This window comes from Rhinolophus sinicus, linkage group LG03 (genome assembly GCF_036562045.2).
Source record: "Rhinolophus sinicus isolate RSC01 linkage group LG03, ASM3656204v1, whole genome shotgun sequence".
NCBI lineage: Eukaryota > Metazoa > Chordata > Mammalia > Chiroptera > Rhinolophidae > Rhinolophus > Rhinolophus sinicus.
Window position 1 is genome coordinate 75204932 of NC_133753.1, and position 21589 is coordinate 75226520.

The following is a 21589-nucleotide window of genomic DNA, read 5'->3' on the forward strand; positions in this document are numbered from 1 at the left end:
AAATAGATCTTTTTTCTTTTCATGATCTGCTGATTTTTGCTGTGTCTTATGGTGACCCCTACCATATGTATGAATAGCTTAGAAGTCAGCCAATGAATCCAGAAGAATTTGATGTCAGGTTTTGGAACTCACTTTTCTGTGGTTCCTTTTTATCTGGGAATTTGCTCCTAAAGTTGTAGTCTGTTGGGCTATCTCAAATATTTCCTTATCCAAGATAGATCACCGCTTTCTGTGCATGTGATACTTTCTCCCATCACTGTGAATTGGAATATATCCTCAGGAAAAAATTCAGGGGAAAAGTGGATATTGGGTTGCCAGACAAAACTATAATTGTGACTGAAATATTAAAAAATAAGAAATATATAAACAAAAATCAATAAAAGTTTTAATGTTAATAAAATAGAAATCTATAAAAATAATCAAATGGAAAGTACATAGCTAAAAAATACCATGCAGAACTAAAGAACTCAAAAGATTAGTAATAGATTATACAAAGCACCACACAGGTTGAGTTAATTCAGAGATATATCAGTAGAAAATACTGCATGCAGAGAGAAAAGGAATAAAAAATAAAATAAAGTAAAATAGCGTAAGAGACACATGGGCATACTAAAAAGCTTTCAATATAATTATAATTGGAACCCCAGAAAGAGAGATGGGGAAATGGTGTCAGAAGCAAAATTCAGAGAGCAAATAATAGAGAATTTTCAAGATTTGATCAAAGATACAAGCCTATCCAGTCAAAAAGCTTAGCAAATCCCAGGCTGGATAAATACAAGGAAAATTACACCAAGGCTCATCATCGTAAAACTGTTAAGAATCAAAGGCAGAAAAAGAGAAGCATTCAGAAAATAAAAGGACACATTGCTTTCAAAGGGATACCAGAATGATAGCTGACTTCTCAAAAGAAATGATGAAAGCCAGAAAAAAATATTAGATAATATTTCTAGAAAATAACTGTCAGCTAAGATTTCTATATACAAAAATATGTTTTTCAAAAAATAGGGTAAAATAAATTTTGAGATAAACAAAGCAGAGCCAATTTGTCAGCAGCAGACTTCACTGAAAGACAAACTAAAAGGAAAGAGACAGTGATCCTAGATGGAAATGTGGAAGCGCTGTAGGGAATAAAAAACACCAGACAGGATAAATACCTAGGCAAGTATAAAATACTATAGACTACCTAAAACAATAGTTCTAATATTGTGTAAAGTTAAATTTTATGTAAAACTAATAAATATGACTATAATAATACAAAAGGCAAGAGAGATGACTATAATTTAAAAATTCTGTGTCCAGGAGTATTAGGAAAGTATTAAAAATAAACATTTTATTAGATTTTCACAAGTCAATGATGCTTGTTGTAACATCTAGCTTAATCACTACAATAATAGTAAAATAACAAATAATCTACATGTTATTTCAAAGAAGCAAAAGAGCTAATAAAAATATTTGATTTTATCCAGAAAAAGCTAAGAAAGAAAATGAGAACATAATAAAGCAGATGGACTAAACAGAAAAAAATAGACATATCATGCAAATTCTAAACAAAAGTAAACTGATTTAGCTACACTAATGTTAGGCAAAGTGTTAGTTTGGTGCAAAAGTAATTGCAGTTTAAAAGGTTAAAAATAATTGCAAAAACCGCAATTACTTTTGCACCAACCTAATACACATTAAGGTAGGAGATACTAGAAAGAAGGAAGGACATTTCATAACAATAAAGGGGCTAACCCAAAAAGAAGATATCACAATCTTAAGTCTATATGCAACCAAAAATATAGCTTCAATATATACCAAGCATAAACTAACAAAACTAAAAGGAAAAACAAAGAAATCCATTATTACAGTAGGCGATGTTAATACACCACTGTCAATGGCTGATAATCAGACCAAAAAAATATGCATATATAAGATTTAAGCAACACAGTTAACAACTTGTCATAATTGATAAATATGTATATTTAGAAAGTTGCCTCTAATGATGACATAATTCACAAATGTTTTCAAGCTCACATGACACATTTATCCAAATTGTCCATTTGCTGGCACAAAGCTTCAACAAAACTAAAAAGATTAAGATAATATGGATTATATTCTATGACCATGACGATTATTAAACCAGAATAAATAATATAAGTATAACTAGAAAAGCTTCCTGGGGATAATATAATACATCTGTAAATAATCTATGAGTCAAAGGAGAACTCAAAGCAAAACTGTAAATTATTTTGAACTGAATAGGAATGATGACGTAGCATGTGAAATTTTGTGAGATGTAGATAAAACAGACATCAACTAAGAAAACATTAGCACTTCAAACTTAAAGAAAGTAAAAGGAATTGATAATAAATATATTATTATTAATATAATAATATTAAAAGAAAAAAACAATGTACAGTAAAGAAAGTCAACACAAAACCTCGTTCTTTGAAAAAAATAAAATTGATTTAACTTTAACAAGAATAATTAACAAAAAAGAGTAAAAATAAATGATAAGTATAAAGAATTAAAGAGGACGTAATCCCAATTCTTAAATCAAAAAGACAATAAGAGAATATTATGAATAACTTTACAAGAATAAATTTGACAATTACTTATTAAAGTTATAGAAAAAATAAAAACACATCTGTATTGTCTGATATCTATAAAAGAATTGTATCTGTTATTAAAAATCTTTCCACATTCTCAGGACTAAATGGTTTTATTTAAGGAAAGAAAATATCCATTTTGTACAAATGTAGATAAGAACAAGACTGGGATTTTAATAACTTGATTTAAAAGTGTAACAAAAAGATTGTTAGATGAAAATTTTTAAGGGAATCACTTCTCATAATCATGGATACAAAGGCCTATTTGAAGATGACATGATTGTATATAGAGAAATATCTAAGTATTCTGTAATTAAACAAACAAATAAGTTAATTAGCAAGTTTGATTGATACAAGTCAATGTAAAAAACATCAGTGGCATTTCTATATTCCAGAAATAAATAGAAAATAAAAATTCAAAATTGTAGTATTTACTATAACATAAAAACATCAGATACCTGAAAATGAATATAAAAAAAAAATGCAAGAATTCTACACTGAAAACTATTAAACACTGAGAAAAAGTTAAGACCTAAATAAATAAAGGATATATCATTTTTATGTATCATTAGACTCATTCTTGTAAAGATTTTTAATTCTACCATAAGTTTATCTAGATTCATTAAATCCCTATTTTTGAAGAAATCACCAAACTAGTTCTAAAATTTACATGCAAAAGCAAGTTGAAAAAGTGGAGGTTCCTCAAAAAATTAAGGATAGAATTACCGTATGACCCAGAAATCCCTCTCCTCGGTATCTACCCAAAAAATCTGAAAAAAATGTATCAATAAAGATATATGAGGTCTGACAATTAAGTTCACGAACTCATCCTAGAAAAAGTGCTACATACCTCATTACTGAATATCACTATGGTCACCTTCAAAGTACTCCCCTTGGGAAGCTATGCACCAATGCTAGTGCCTTCAGAGCAATTTTGGAGCTTTTTTTTCTGGAATGGCTATCAGAGCTGTTGTCCTGTTGACCTTGATGTCCTGAATGTCATCCAAAATCTTCCTTTCAGTATTTCCTTTATCTTTCAGTAAAGAAAGAAGTCATTGGGGGCCAGATCAGGTGAGAAGGGAGGGTGTTCCAATACAGTTATTTGTTTATTGGCTAGAAACAACCTCACACAGTGCCATGTGAGTTGGTGCATTGTTGTGATGCAAGAACCATGAATTGTTGGCGAAAAGTTCAGGTCGTCTAACTTTTTCGCATACCTTTTTCATCACTTCCAAATAGTAAACTTGGTTAATTATTTTTCCAGTTGGTACAAATTCAAAATGAATAATTACTCTGATACCAAAAAAGGTTGGCAACATCCTTGCAACAAGTTCAAGAGCTTAATTATCAGACCTTTGTGTATCTCTGTCTCGCACCAGGCACAAAAGTTAATTCCTTCCAGATTGCTGATATAAATGCAATCAGTAAAACAATAAAGGTTTTAGAGGAAGATATAGAACACTTTTGTGATCTTACGGTAAGCAAAGTTTTCTTCATCAAGACAAACATTAACTATAAAAAATGGATAAATTATAAAATGTAATAATTAAGAACTTCTGTTGATTAAAAATACAATTATGAGAGTTAGAAAAACAACACACATTTACAATAGGATATATGACAAATCTATTCAGAATAGATTTTTAAAAGCTACAATAAGAAGTAGACAAATAACCCACTTGAAAAATGGAGAAAAGGCTTGGGTATATTTTATAAAACAGGATGTCCATATGAAGATTATATTTGCAACTTAAGTATTTATCAGGAGAATGAAAAATAAAGCTCCCATCCATCACAATGGAGACAAACGGATAAAAACTATCAAGTGTTGGAGAACCCTGCTAGTGAAAATATAAATTAGTATAAGCACGTTAGAAAACTGTTTGGCTGTATCTATTAAAAAATAATTGTTAAATTAAGAATAAATGAATGAATTTAATGAACAGGTACTAAGTCAATAGAATAAAGGAAAAATCTGAAGAAGTAGGCTTTGAAACTCAAGAACTGTAGCGATTTTAGACATTCAGTTTTTAAGAATTTTTTACAATCTCTTTAGAACTCCTGGGATGAAAAAGCTCCAACTCTTTCAATCTTCCTCACTCAGGTTGATTGAAATTCTTTGGAGAGAAAATCAGACCGGCTTAGCTTTAGTCATGTGCCCATTTCTTATCTAGTGGAAGCAGAGAATCTTTACAGAAAGTCTCACAGGCACTCACGAGAGGAAGGCTTGGTTTCTGTACCAGTTACATACAGTGCCAATGATGCTACATAACAAACAACCACAAAATCTCATTCTCTTATAATAATACTCAGTTATTTCTTGTTCATGTCTCAGTGGGTTAGCTGGTGACTGTTGGCCAGGCTTACCTGGGATTTACTCCAGGACAATGTTTTAGCTCTGCTTCATGTGTTTCTCATTTTTCCAGAGCCTGTGAACTGCCTGGGGACATCCTTTTCTCATGGCAATGGCTGAAGGCCACAGAGGGCACTGATACAAGTACATCTGAAGTCTCTGTGTCATGCGGGCTAACTAACATTCTGTTGACTAAGGCAAATAACATTGCAAATCCTACATCAATGAGGTGGGAAGTATACTCTGCTCACTATTGGAAGACCTGCCAAAGATAAGAATACAGGGGTGGGAAATATTGGGAATAAAAATACAATCTACTACTGCTTCCTAAAGGGTAATTTGGGTTTTTTATCAAAAGATTGGCAAAAAGCTACTTGACTGGGAAAAACTCCATATGTATACCATAATGCCTAAGATATGACTTAAAAAGTGCACTGGATAAAGAAATCAATATGGGAAAAATTGGGCAAACTAATTTTTTATAGACTATAATTTAGAAAATAAAAAGTTTATTTCTTTTAAGTCATGCATAATTTAATTTTATAATGTAATCAAGTGCCAGTTTAGTCTCTTGGTGTGGGGGAATCTGGTCATTAAAATATTTAAAGATCACAGATAGGGCTGAATTTAGAGGGCATCATGATACTTTCTCCTTTGTTTTACCCATATACTTTCCATTCCTTTGAAAATATTTATCCTGTATAAAAAAGATTAAAATGTACATGATTTCAATCATAATGGAGAAAGGAAACGTTACATATTTTGGGGTGCTCTGAGGCACAATCTTGGAGTCTCTTTACACACTAACTTTATTCACTAGTTCTTCACTATGATTTCATTTCCTAATTCATAATGGTATACATAAAAGTACCATTATAAAGAAATACTTGAAAAAAAATGGTGTGTTGCATTTAAAGTAATATGTGAACACCTACCCCTTCAGGGGGAAGTATTTTAATAGTTCTGGCCTTAAGTAAGGTGAAGGGAAATAATTTAAGACTTAGATGGGGAGTAGTACGTAAGATATAGAAAAACACTACGGGACATACCCTTTCAAAAGGAATGCAAAAGTCTTAAAGGCAACCCTTTTAAATTCACTTGGATGATGCCTTAATTGCCTGGACACTATACTCTTGGCCTCTATTACCCTTATTGGAATTTTTCTATATTGAGCATGTTGTCCACTCAATACTTGCTTATATTCCCATGACATGGTTCTTCTTAAATATTGCTTAGGTTTCTTCCCGTTTTAGTTCTCCAATATCTGGGATCTGGACCTAATGTCTAGGACAGTGTCTAGCACATTATGTGTGCTCTTTAAATTTTAAAGAAGTAAAGCAGTAAGTTTTCCTTGTCAGTATACTCTGAAGGGAAAACATTCTATAAGGGTGCATCTGTGGAGAACCTGGATTTTCCCAGAGGTACACAATACTGTATTCTCTTAGAAAATGAAGACTTGGCAATAAATTTCCACTTTTAGAGATCAAGAGTTTGCTATGACTATCTCCTCTTGGGCTTGTCTGTCTCTTTGTTCTTCTAAGCATGACGTGAATATCAGCTGAATTTTATTCCAACTCTTCCACTGAAATTGGACGGTTTTGTATTTTCCCCTTGGCTCCAATGATCAAATTGAAATGCTGTTTCAGCGTCTTGCTACACAGGGAGCCTACAGGATATATTGTCTTTGTCATGGAGAAGAGGCCTATCAAGCATGTGGTGGAAAACCTGGGGGAGTAGCTTGTACACTGGAATTGGCCAGTATCATGAGCAGCTTGCTTTGGCCCTTATTGCAAATGTGTTAATACAGGCTTAGCTATGCTAACACCTCGAAGGCCTGCCCTTCAAAAATTAAATCTGTTCTTTCACAAAATTGTTGGCTGGATATAAATTCTACTGAGGTCCTACTAAAGCCTTTGCCACAGCTGTGAGAATCGTTAAGCCCAAATCAGCAAGCTTAGCCTGAAAAATTGCCCATGGCATGGGGGAAGTAGAACCGTGTTCACATGTGTTTTGCTTTGCAGTGTGTCAAATTGCTGTCATGGCAAAGGACTGTTTCCTGCATAATATTTCAGAGCTCTGGGCTATTGTCCTTTCGGAATGATCAACCAGCAAAGAGGCTTATTAGAGAGATTTTGCAAGTCCAAACCTGTATTTTAAAATGATCCAGGGTTATTAGTATGTTTGAATACTCATTGTTTGCGTCTCCTTCTACGTTTGAATTGATATTAACAAGTTAATAATGTATTAAGTTTAACCATATGAAATTGTCGCTATTCAACCACTTTTGAGCTACAAAAATGGCATTTTCACATGGTTCAACCTAATAGCTGTGATTTCTGAAGCGACTTAATTCCTATTCTTGTGTTCTAGATATATTAATCACTCAATTATCAATCAGTTGATGAAAATGAACAGTGGGATAACCAGCTCATCTTGAATTCCATTTTTGAAGCCCTAAGAGCTTTGTGCCACCTTTTTGCTTTAACTGATGGAGGCCTCAGAGAGGAAAGGAGTCTTCATGATGCCTTTTAAAAAAATGTTTACCAAGGCAGATGTCCTGAGGTTTAGAGATTCCCTGTTTTTCCCTTACCTTTTCTCTGGCTTTTCTCTTTCATGACAAGTATTCACTCTGTTCTCTCTTCTTAATTGATAGTCTTGCATTAGATAAGAAAAAAAAGTGTTCTTCAAAGTTTTACTTGGACAGAGGTCCAAAGAGGAACCTAGGTTTCTCTTCCCATACGTCCTAGAAGCCGTGATGAACTCAAGCTGCCTCTAGCTTCTAAACCAGTCTGTTTCACTGTGAAGAGCTGTTACTGAGGCAGACAGAGCCCTCCTTTTTACTAGTGGTGTGCCTTGAGCATCAGTTTTGTCATTGGTAACACTGGGTTAATACCACCTACCTCACAGGACTAATGTAATGATTAACTGTATAATATATAAGCCATAAAGTGCTGTTCTCTGTTTTTCGTAGGTACTCAGTAATGTTACCTCCTTTTTATTTCCCTAGATTCTTCAAACCTGAGACACATTTTAAGGGTAGGATTATGTGGCTTCAGACTTTCTTTCCCTTTCTTTTGCCACAGCCGATGGGGATAGTCACAGGGGAAATCGCAAGAACTTTTGTCTTCAGCCCTCCTTCCACTGAAAGGTTCTTTCCCCGAGTAGCAGGACTGTGTCATGGATGGTTATGTTTTGTGCCTTTGTTGTCTTCCAGGGACTTTCCTGAAAAATTTGGAGTAGGTTGTGGAGTGTGAGGGAAAGAGGAAAGCCACTGTGACTTTCAAAACACAAGTTCACAATTCAAAAGAAGAATCTTGTGATTGTGCATACCACCTATATGAAAGCATTTTGCAATATAATGTTATACTATAAATTGAAACTGGTATGTAAAACTAATATCATTAATATTCCCCAAATGCTAATGAACTCAAGTGCAGATTTGTATATGTATGCTTGTAGGTGTGTCCGTGTTACTCATTTTGAAAGTCTTCTTATGGATTGGTAAGGACAAAGAGACATGAAAAACTCCTAAACCAGTGACTCTGATTACAAGGTGTATAAGATATGGGAATGTTTTTTATTGATTTGGCATGTGTCAGAATATCTACTAAGAGCTCAGCACTATGCCAGGAGCACGTAGTGTCTCTTGCTCTTCCTCGTCGTGGTCTGCGCTTACTTGTGTTTCCTTATTCAATCCCATTGAAAAGCCCTGAGAGACCTGTCAGCTTTTTGGAAAGACTCTGCTCAGAAACAGAGTTTTCTGTGTTGTATCTCTAGGGAACAGAAGTGTGATGGTTGATGGCTAAACTGGGTACAAACACAGCTATAAAGCTGAGTGAACTGCCAACTGGAGAAAGCTCCCTCCTAATTCAAATTAACTTCTATATTTGTGTAATATTGTCTTCAACTAACAGTATTGCTTTGGGACAGTTCTATTCTCTTTGGAAACACAAGGTTAGAAAGGAGCCTAGGAGTGCTAAATGTAGGGATGGAAATACCAATGAGTCTGTAACATTTATTATCCAAATCATACATTTTATTTTTCTACAGGCTTTTGTATTTTCTACCCATGAGAATAGCTGAAGAGAAGAAAAATTTCAATTCAAGGTCTGAGAATACATTTTACACATGTTATATATAACATTGCCAGAGGCGGAATTTAAACTCTCTTGGATTTCTGTAATTGGTGTCATGGTTAGCCAGGGGAGGGCTTTTGTGTAGTTTCAGGTGTTTTAGTTTTATTTGCTGTTTTTTTTTTTTTTTTCTCATAATATTAGATTCTTGTTAGAATTTTTCTTGTTAGATAAACTTTGGTATAGAATTAAAGTCTTCTGCCAAGACTCCCATCAGAAAATAGAGCAGTTGTGTCACTATAGGATTAGTATAACCATGCTATACCTACTAATTTAATGGCCAATTTTTAAAAGATTCTATGATGTATATTCATTATTGATATTGGATATAAGAATGTGTCTCACATTTTTCACAAGTGAATTGAGAAGTTCTATTTTGATTGAATGAAATTCTTTCACTGACATGATTAACTAAAAATATGACATATAAATAAAAGTTTTATATAAAATTATATTTTCAAGCAAAATCCTTCTTACTTTAAAAGAATTGTACTCTGAATTAAAAGATAACCCAAACAGTTGCACTGTTATCTAAATAGCCAATTTGTTTTTTTTCAGATCGATCATTTTATGTTTACAAAGTTTCAGTATTCCTTTAGAGACATTTTCATTAGTTATTCTGTAGAAACTCTTGTTACTGCTGATGATCCCATTTTGTTAATGGTGCATTAAATATATACAGAAGCTTTTAGGTTAGCTAAATGTTACACAGTAAATTTGGGAGGGATAGGTACTAGACTTTGCAAACCTATCCTTTAATGGAGAAAATTAATTTATCCTACTTCATGTTTTTTCAGATTATTTATAATGTTTACCTGTTGAAAAAAATTAAGATCATTGACCAATGTAAATAGTTTTGGTAAAACTGGATCCCTGTGTCTTCTGTGTCCCTGCGAATTTTACATAGAGTGTTATACTCAGGAATAGGGGTATGGAAAGTCAAATTGATGAGGAAGGAAAAAGTCAAACATGATTTGTGAAATGATTTTGTGTGGGAGAAAGGACAACAAGGAAGCTATTTTACTGTCAGAGTTATCAATGAATGCACATGAGGGCACATTTTGTATTTGATATTGACAAATATTTGAGAACTTTAACAAACTAGAGCAAAGAGACTCAGAGAAAAAAGGAAAATAGCAGAAAGAAAGGGACAGATAGGTGTAGTTCCCTGGCCTCTTCTCCACGTTGCTATGGTTGCTTACAATGATTTCAATAAATTCCATTGAGAAATGAAGATAGAGAAAAATGAGGTCATTTAGTAATCTAATAATACTCAAGTTTATTTTGGTATATAGTATTCTAGATCTAGGTCTTAGAACAATTCCCAGTGGATATTCTACATATACTCTTTCACTCAACATCATTCAACAAAAATAGCCTTTGTACAACTAAGCTGCAGACAGAATCACAAAGGTATATGCCAAAAAACCTGTGTTAAATTGGTGAGGCAGGACCTCTAGGCATCACTAATTTCATTTAGAATAAGAATTCCCCTAAAGAGCTCAGTCTTAGCATCTAGGTATCAGAATCCAATTTAAACTAAGACTGCTTGAAAAGGTCCTATTAAGAATAAGATTTATAAATAAAACAAAGAATGGGGTGAAATAGCTGAGTACATTATATAAAATAGTCCATGTTGGTGACTTTAGTGTTAGCTACTGAGCTCTTATTATTGGGATATTTCTGACATCCCCGGCCAAGTGTAGCTGGGACATTCTTATTTTTTGATCTGGCTTCTTCTTTTGTTAGCCTCTCATATGAATTGTATCACCTTAATATAAATGTTAAATTGTTCCTCAGAGAGAGTCTTATACCTTTAAATTCAGTCCTTATGGACTTTTTGCCTCATCATCACAGATTTCATCAATACTACTAATATAGTTCTAGGTTTACCTAATATCATTTGCTATTTCAAAATGCACATAATGCAAGAAATTTTGGAAGTCTAGAGTACTTTCTCTCCTTATCTGAAAGTAGACTAATGCTTACTGTAATAGACCTTCTGAAAGAACTAATGCTTGTGGCTGTTCCCTGAAGCAGGAGAGTATTAGAAGACCTTTCTCACTTTTAATGGCAAAAAAGATCTTTTAGGTGTCATGTAGCTCTAAAAGTTTGCCGCGTTTATTCATATTTACGTTATGCAGTGGTTGTTTCTTGTCTCTCAGTTTAAGCCATCATTCTAGCGATAAGGTGTAGGGGTAAAAACTATTTCATTAGAGCACAACATGTCTTATTCGGCTTTTTCATTGAATTATCTTATTCAAGCTTAATTTCAGAAACTATTTATTAACTACTTACCTGTGTGCTATTGGATGGCCAAGAGTAAATAAAAGGGGATTAACATTAACTGTACAATATAGCACTGAGTTAAAAAATAAAGATTGTAGTGAGACATATCAAAAAGGGTATAGCAGGAATAGACCAGAGTTTGGTTGTGGTCTCATGTTTGAATTTCAAAGGACTTTTATGTCTCTATACTCAATGCCAATGAAGTGACAATGGACACTTGTAAAGCATGAGAGATAATTCATTGAGATGGTAGGTTTAGAACACAACAACGTGAATAAAATAAATACATAAATAGAGTTAGGATTTCTAAATTTAGACTATTTTAATTCCTAAGGTGTAGGCAATAATACGAGAAAACTGTTAGTAAATGTATCTTGACAGGGAAATACCTATTTCTATTCTAGAACTCTCATAGATTATCATAATTCTGAGAAAATAGGGAATTTTCTCTAAGTTAGAAGGTTGGAGACATCAATAGTTTGAAACAAATTTTAGATAGAATCCCAACATCCTCAGCTGTCCTATGAAACTGAAAGAGAGGCCAGAAGAAGACTCACCTCTTCCTTGCTCTTGTCCTTGGTCCACCTGACACCTTGTGCCTACTCGTGAGAAAATACAGTTCATAACATCTGTAACAACCACAGTAATGCTATGCTCACTATGCATTCTTAGTAAAGAACTGTTAATGATTTTTAAAAAATGAGAACTCTTAATGCAATGCAAATTACAAAGAGGGCTTCTGCTCTGGGTGGCATTTATTTACTTGGGCAGTGAGTATCCAATCATTGCTTTTACAAATAATTAAATCTCCATTTAGAAAGAATTGTTGCAAGTTTTCTATGAAGGACTTTTTATTTTGAATATGACTATTAAATAAAGGAGTGTTTACGATCTAGGAACACATCTTGAATCACTTTTATTAATTAACTTTATAACTGTACACTAACTGTATATCCTATTCTGTAAATGTGTCAAATATTTCTCATCTCCTGAAAGTTCAGATGCACTATTCTAGATTGTATTTTTCACTGTTTTGTTATTTTATAACAGCTATCAAATGACTTCAGTGATTTTGTTTTACTGGATATTTAAAAACAAAGTATTTATTATCAAGTAAACATGTAAATATATGCAACACTAACAAAGTCAGTATCATTTTGTAAGTTTCTACCTACAAAATAGACTTACTCAAGAAGCAGAATGAATATTTAGAAAATTAAAAAAATATGTTCCCCAAAAATTAAAAGAGTAGGTAATAGTATAAGAAAAAGTACACAGTGCATGAAACCAAATCAAAATTATTAAAAAGTGAGAGCAATGAGAAATAGTCATGATAATGAAAAATGAAACCAGTGAAGAAGATGAAAAACTGGAGAAAGATTCTTCTAATTAAAAGAATAGATGTGATGTAAAGGACAGACCCAAGAGGTGATTGTGTGAGAGTGTGTGTGTGTGTGTGTGTGTGTGTGTGTGTGTGTGTGTGTCTGTGTGTGTGTTTCCAGATAGAAAAAAATATAACTGATTGAGGAAAGGTCATAATTAAATAAGCAATTGTAGTTCACTATTCTAAACTTAGACTTGAATCTTTGGATTGAAAAGGTTTACAACACATAAGTCAAAATTCACTTAAGAAATTTATATTTGCATATATGCTGGATTTTTCTTTAACATTTAAAAATAAATTTAAAAGATTCTATAAGCATCCAATTAGGAATATAAAATAGATTCCAAGAAAAGGATAAAGATAATCACACTAAATTTATTTTTCTCATATAAAATATCTTAGATTAGCATGCAGAGTGTTTTCTCAGGTCTCAGAACTCTATCTCTGTGTGAGGACAACAGAAGACTATTTGTAGTTTCCTTACACCCTCTTATTAAAAATGCATTCAAATAAATGCATAGAAATCACGACTTGAAGAAGGAATAAGTTGGTTTTGTAGAGGGTATTAAGCGAATTAAATAAAATATATCTTATGGGTTGATGTAGTTTTCAAAGGAAATAATGACTTGAAAACAGATGATTCCATAAAAGTAATTACAAGATGCTAATATTTCTTTCTTTTTCTTTTTTTTTTTTTCCAAAAACATGGCGAAAAAAAGATAGTGGGTTAGTGGGAGGGGTCTATGAGGGTTGGCATACAAAATATTATGTTTTTTGTTTATCACTGATAACTAGACAAAATAATATGAACTAAATGCAAGCATGAATAGATTAAAATAAAAATGGGTCTTTCAAATCACTAAGAAAAAAAAGCAAAGAAAACACATTGAAAAGGTTATTAAAAATATAATGAATAATCCAATTTTACAGAAATGTTTTATAAAAATTTAAGTATAAATTATATATAAACATTTATAACTTATTCTATTGAAAGATGTAGTTATCTTTAGGTGTTGGGTGGCAGATAATTATAGACTCTTCATTTTTTGTGTTTTATACATTTTCAACAATGTCTGTTCATCAATTATATAATGACACAAAACAACAAGTAATAAAATAATTAATGATTTGGTTTTTACTAACAACATAAAATTTAAACTAATTTTATACACATATGACATGAATTAATACTTCTAGAAAGTTTTAGCTAATAAAGCATTTTCAATCATAAACTTGAAGAGATAATTAAACCTGATTATTTTTGAATTACTTACTTTAATTTGTTTTAAGTCAGTTACCTTTTTAATATAATGAAAGTTACATTTATGAAAGAGAGATTTAGTTGTGTATTTATCATATATTCAACTTAATACATAATGGGAATTGAGAGTAATGTAACATGGGAGGTGAAAGAACTAGCCGAGACGATTCTTAAAATAGGTATTATAATAGAAATGCTTGCATTCAACATTATCTTAAGGAGGCAAAGACTTCAAGATCTCAAAGAGGTCTTATTCAAGAAAATGTTTAAAGCAAGATCAAAATTGGGTTTCATTTGATTTTGAGTCTTCCGTTAAGAAAATGCACAAATACAGGAATGAACATTGTTGGAGGCACCTATCTGATATAATTTAATTTTAATAATTCTTACCCACAGATTAAAGATTGAATGAAAGAAAGTGCTAAGAAATTGCTCTGCTGTTACAATTTCAACACGGAAAATTAGGGAAGAGACAACATGTCTTTGCACTTTGTCAAGAAAGATCTCACTTCCAATTATGGGCTGATTTAAGGCCTGTTTAAAGATGATTTGTCACCTGGTTGCTAGTTCTTTACTATTATAAAAAGGAGGAAGCCCATCGTAGGAGAAAGGTTAATTTTATGTACTGTGTAATTGAAATTGAATTGAGATATCAAAATAGCTTTACTGCATTAGAAACTAGGATCGCATTCTAACCATTATAAAGTACTTTTTTATAAAGGACTTTGTATGGTAAACATTTTTTATTCCAAATTTTTCTCAGAAGAGTTAAGGAGAAAACATCTTATGATCTAAGTGTTCTAGGACCTATTTTGGAAATGAAACTGCATTTGTCACCCTCTTTCCCTTTCCAGCACCCACCCACCACAGGCTGACTCAGTAGGGGGAGCAGGTGTCATGAATTCCAGTGAGCTCATAACGGGGGTAAATGTTGTTCCCATTGCAAGTCACTATTGCAGTCTTACTCTTCAGTCCCTGTGGGTACTCAACATTCTGTGAACTTAAAATTTTTGTGACTTATACAAGAATTGAAGCAAAACTCACCTTGAGTTTGTTTGTTTCTTCTTGTTCTGATTATTAAGGTAAATGAGTCTGAGGTTAAGAGAGATGATGACACTTTTTGACCAAAGTTCAAATACAGAAAGTCTCTTGCAACTTATTTAGTTTCATTGGCTAAAAACAAACATACACTTCTACTTGTTAAGCATAGTGGCTTCTAAAAATCTGAGCTATTTTCCTTGTAATTTTATCATATATGAAATTATTTTTTTCTTTACAAAGCATCAGAGAAGGGTTGGGAAAAGTCTGGGTATCTTCTTATATCCATTTATAAAAGTTGTGGTGAATTCACAGTTTGAAATTCATTGATTCTTTTTTTTTTTTTTTACAAATGAAGCCCCTCTCTCTTCCTATGCTAACAAATTATTTTCTCTGATGTGGATTAAGCATTATTATGAAACTTTATTTTATGATTAATAAAATAAAGCCACATCAGAAAGATCTTTATGTGTGGGTAATGCATTTTTCCTGCTCGATCCTAAACTTAATTTTTGCCCATGATTTAAACCTCTGCTTTGTTAACTTAATTTACATTAATTGTGGCTACAGGCTGCTGTAGTGGAGACAATTAGACTCTGGAGAAGAACTTCTTTAGTTCAAGCCTAGCAGTCCAACTCTATCACATATTTGTAGGATAAAACATTGCAAAAATTAGGAAAAAAAGCAAAAGTTTCAGATTCTGCATCTATAAATGAGGAAAAGGATAAATACTACATAGACTATTTTGACAATTTAATGGAGCATATATTTTAAATGCCTGATGTTTACTTCATGGTTGGTATAAAAACAACAACAACAAAAACAAAAAATTCTGGTTCTGATCATCCTTTAAAAGTTCTGACCAGCTGTGAAATAAATGTTGTAAATCAGGCACAAAGGAAATAAACCTAGATATTATAATTCACAGACAAAAAAAAAAAAATCAGTCTCTGGATGACCACTTAGTTATAGTAGTTGAGCTGGATATTGTCTTTCTCACTCTTTTGCAAATGACTTTGGTAGAATTATTAACCTCTCAAAAATGTATTCAGTTTCAAAATGAGCAATCTATGGCATTTTTGGGTTTATGTATACATATATCTAAATACAGCAATTTGTATACAATTAAATATATGCAATATATATATATATATATATATATATATATATATATATATATAAATTATTATCTCAATAAAGTTGAAGAAACAGTAAACAATTATTCAGAGTAGGTATGGAAAGAACATACCTCAACATAATAAAGACAATATATGACAAACCCACAGATAAGACCCTACTCAGTGGTGGAAAGCTGAAAGCTTTTTTTTTCCCCTTTAAGTGCAGAAATAAGACAAGGATGCCCACTCTTCCCGCCTTTGTTCAACAGTTTTGGAAATTCTAGCTAGAGTAATTAGTCAAGAAAAAGAATTATAGTAATTCCTCATTAAACACTGTCAATAGATTGTGTGACTTTAAGCAAAATGAAACATAACAAAACCAGTTTTACCATAGGTTAATTGATATAAGTAAGAATGAAGTTCATATGGCATCTCATCAACATTATAATGAAATGACATTTAATGAAATGACATTATTCTAGGACATGCTGTTAAAGATATCCAAATTGGAAAGGAAGAAGTAGAACTGTCACTGTTTGTAAATGACATGATATTTATATGAAAACCCTAAAGACTTCAATGAAAAACTGTTAGAACTAATAAATTAATTTAGGAAATTTGCAGGATACACAATCAATACTCAAAAATCTGTTGCATTTCTATACACTAGTAATAAACTATCAGAAAGCAAAATTAAGAAAATTTCATATACAATTGCATCAAAACAAATAGAATACTTAGGAATAAATTTAACCAAGGAGCTAAAAGACCTCTGCAAGGCATTAATAAAAGAAACTGAAAACTGCTAGGCATTAATAAAATAAATTGAAGAAGATATAAGTAAATGGAAGATATTCTGTGCTCATGGATTGGAAGAATCAATGTTGTTAAAATGTCCATAATACTCAAAGAAGTCTACCCAAAGATTCAATGCAATCCCCGTCAAAATTCCAATGGTATTTTTCTCAGAAGTAGAGCAAAAAATCCTAAAATTTGTATGGAATTACAGAAGACCACCGATGGCCAAATTCATCTTGAGAAAGAAGAACAAAGCTGGAAGCATTATGCTACCTTATTTTAAACTATATCACAAGATTATATTAGTTAAAACAGCACGATATTACCATGTTTCCCCAAAAATAAGACCTAACTGGACAATCAGCTCTAGTGCATCTTTTGGAGCAAAAATTAATGTAATATATCACCGGGTCTTACACGAATTTTTGCTCCAAAAGACGCATTAGAGCCAATTGTCTGGCTAGGTCTTATTTTCAGGGAAACATGGTAGCATAAGAAACAGACACATAGATCAGTGGAACAGAATAGAGAATCCAGAAATAAACCCACACATAGGTGGTCAGTAAATTTACGACAAAGGAACCAAGAATATTCAATGAGGACAAGGCACTCTTTTCCATAAATGGTGTTGTGAAAACTGGACTGTGAAAGAATGAAAAATGGGCCACTCTTTTACACCATACACATAAATGATGTCAAATTGGATTAAAAACTAGAATTTGAGACCTGAAACCATAGAACTTCTATAAGAAAACAAAGGCAGTGAACTCCTTGACATAGGTCTTAGAGATGCTATTTAGAATCTGACACCAAAAGAAAAAGCAACAAAAGCAAAGATAAAGAAGTAGGACTACCTCAAACTAAAAAGCATCTGCATAGCAAAGGAAACCATCAAAAAATGAAAAGGCAATCTACAGAATGGGAAAAAAATATTTGCAAATCACATTATCTGACAAAATATATAAAGCATTTATACAACTAAATAGCAAAAACAAACAAACAAACAAAAGACTAAAACAACAACAACAAAAACAAAGAATGGATAGAGCATAGGAATAGACATTTTTCTAAAGAAGATATACAGATTATCAACAGGTACATGAAAGGATGTTCAGTATCACTAATTTTCAGGGAAATGCAAATCAAAGCCTCAACATGATATCATCTCACACCTATTAGAATGGCCCCTAGCAAAAAGACAAGAAATAAGGGCTGGCGAGGATGTGGAGAAAAGGGAACGTTTGTGTACTGTTGGTGGGAATGTAAATTGGTGCAGCCACTATGGAAAACGGTATTGAGGTTCCTCCAAAAATTAAAAATAGAACTACCGTATGATCCAGAAATTCACCTTCTGGGTATTTATCTGAAGGAAACAAGAACGCTAATTTGAGAAGATATATGCACCCTCATGTTCATTGCAGCTTTATTCACAATAGCCAAGATATGGAAACAAACTATGATAACTGAATGGATAAAAACATTGTGTATTCAGCCATAAAAATTATGAAATCTTGTCATTTGTGACAACATGGATGGACACTGAGTATGTATTATGAAATAGGTAATAGGTCAAAAACAAATATCATTTGATCTTTCTTATATGTGGAATAAAAAAAAAAGCTCATATAGATACTGATTGGAGGTTGCCAAAAACAGGAGTGGGGGTAGGAAAAATGGGTGAAAGGGGATCAAAAAGTAAAAAAGGAAGAAAAAAGGATACAGATGCCAAAATTGATGTGACTACACTAAGCCTATTAATGAAATCAGAAAAATTATGAAAGAAGTCACCTTGAAAAACATGATGAAGCAATGTGTCATCCAGAGTAGCATTCTTAGTTATTCCTACGTGAAATTTCTTACCGAATTTCATAATTCCATCAATATTTACCTAAGTAGGACAATATCTAGAGTTACAATACAGGCAAAATACTCCAGAAAATGACGTTCAGTGATATACTTAAAATTATCATTGTTCACACAAGATACCAACTGAATCAGAGTCTTCTATGTGTCTCTATCTATAGTTACTGCTATAATATTGATATATAAAAAACAGCTCTGCACCCCTTGCCCCCAATTCAGCAGCTTATAACAACAAGCTTATTCTCCCAGTCAAAGGTTTGTGGGCCAATTGCAGTTCAGCTGATTTGGCTGGGCTAAACTGAGTGGCTTTGTTTCAGGCTTGAGTTGTCTGGGTTTGGGTACAGACTCATATCTGCTCAGGTTTTGATCTACTTTACATGTGTCTCATCTTCTTTGAAACATGATCTTCTCAAGGTTGAGGAAGGAGTATAAGGGCAAGCACAACTCCCCAGCACATTTAAACCTTACACTTTTGTCACATGTGCTAACTTTCCTTTGACCAAAGCAAATCACATGGCCAAACCAATATCAATAAGATGGGGAAATATACACTGCTTACTCTCCTGAGAAGTACCGCCAAGTCACATAGCAAAAGGTATGGATACATGGAGAGAGGGGAAAAAAGAGAACGATCCAACCTACTATAGTGTCCACCACCGTTTTCTTCCTGAGCAAGCACGCAAATTATGTTTCCCTTGCAGATAGGTGGTCCCATGTTACTGAATGATGCCAGTAAAATGTGGATAGAAGTGCTCCATGCCAATTCCATACTTGGCTCATATAAAACCTCCCCTACTATCCTATATGCTCTCTCTTTACTCATCTGTTGGCTGAATGTAGAGGTCTAGACCCTAAAAATTTAATATGTCTGCGCTACACAATGGAAGAAAAACATGGATGTTCATTTTATATAATTGAGTCTCTAAGTAGTCTCACAGTGGTCTATGACATTAGGGATAAATAAACTTTCATTGTGTGAATCTTGTCAGAGTTTTGGTGTTATTTGTGGTAGAAACTAGCCTACCATATTTGACTCTGCATCTTCTTAAAATCTGTCATTAATGTTTAAGTGTCTGAAATAATTTTACTCATGACGCAGGCAAGAGATACGAGATCATTGTCACAACTCCATTAAGAATGAGGTGGATCTAGCTGAGCACGTCTCCAGAGGCACCTCATTTGGCAGATTGAGGGGAGAGTGTGGTTAGACTTATTAATAATGGTAGGGTGGATTGCAGTGGATGCATATAGATATTTAAAGGTGTTCTCACAATGAGTTATTTGAAAACAGTGATTGGGGAAAAATTGGAAGAGCTATGGGTAAACTTAATTTTTTTAATTTAATGCCCCCCTGCTAAAATTAATATGTACTACATGACAAAAACTTCAAATGGTATAAAAGGATATACAATTAAAAGCTCTCTCTTTGTCTTCGCTCCAGATAAAACCAGGCTACTGATTTCCTATGTAAATCCTCAGATTATTTTCCTGCATGTACATCCTGCATATGAGCTATCTTGCAATGATTCTTGATGTTGGTGTGAATACTGATCCCTGTACTTTTAAGAATTGAGGCTAGACCTACACCTTTTCATCTACTGCTGTATAACTAATGCCAGATGGTACCTTGACAATATCTGAGGTGATGCTGTGTGACAGTACCTATTGTGACGATCAAAATTTATGCTTCATAGATTTTATGACTTGCAGAAGATGCCAAATTTCCATCTAACCAAAAAATATTATGTTCGTTCTAAGTGCAATGGTAAAATATTCAAGTTTATTTTGATTTATTTCTACTTGGGAATACAATCTGGAATTTGGGAATTTATGTTTTCTGTAGCAAAATGATGCATGATTGCAGGTGAAATTACGTAATGTGTGTGGGTAGAGGAACAAGGGTGTACAATCTGAATCTAAGCTGTTCCATTCACTTTTCCTTAAGTGCTTTGGGTTAACGCATATTTCCCTTCAAGGGACGGGCTCTTCTGTGCACCTCTACCTCTGACCTCAGTATACTGCTTTGAGGCCTGAGAAGACAGTTTCCCAAGGCTGAAAAACCACACTGTGTGAGGAGTAATTCTGAGAGGTCATTTATACCGCCAGAGTCCAGATGGCTTTACAATTTTGAAGAAGCTCGGTGTGCAGGCTGTTTGGAATCAAGGGCAGATTTGAAACCATATGGGACTGTTTTAGTCCAGAAACGTTAAAATTTATAAAGATGAATGACTAAAAATAAGCACACTCTTGGGCAGTGGCTAGGGGAGGAATAATCCGTCAGAGTTTGGAATACTGAGTTCTTGGCTACTTGTTCTAAAAATGTGAATCCCTCCTCTCTCTTCCCCTCTCCTCCTCTTTCTTGGCCTCCTGTAACCCTCCATCACTTTGTTTCCTACTTGCTTTTTTCTGAATGGGGACTTTTATAATTTTCTTGTTTACTGTCTGTGGTGCAAGGACCTCACTGTCAGGTCCATTGAAAGACTGCCATGAAAAGCGTCAGCGTAGTCATTTGTTTTTATGGAGCCTCCTCCCTATGCTGGCAAAGCCCTAAATCATACCCTTGTTCTATTAGAGAAAGTAATAGGCAAAATGCGTATTTAAAACAAGAGAAATCACTCAAAAATCTCTAACAGATTTGTTTATTTTAGTCTCACCTTTAATCACAAGTAGAATTATTCTTTATTCACAAATACAGTGAATCTAAGCTTTTAGCTGAGCATTTAGTGGAACATCTACCCAGTAAGCTTTGCTTATGTTGCAG

At 33.2% G+C, this 21589-nt stretch overlaps 1 long non-coding RNA gene across 10 annotated transcripts in view; it reads left to right on the top strand.

The window, feature by feature from the left end:
* The window catches only part of LOC109455360 (uncharacterized), a 624916-nt gene that overhangs the window by 245164 nt on the left and 358163 nt on the right, over positions 1-21589 (top strand). Inside the window, exon 6 of one of the 10 annotated variants that reach the window (XR_012494821.1) lies at positions 5018-6634. The exons of the other annotated variants lie outside the window; for them this stretch is intronic. This is a non-coding gene — a long non-coding RNA (uncharacterized LOC109455360). Of the gene's footprint in view, positions 1-5017; positions 6635-21589 lie in introns of those variants that run through there. 10 annotated transcript variants of the gene reach the window in all.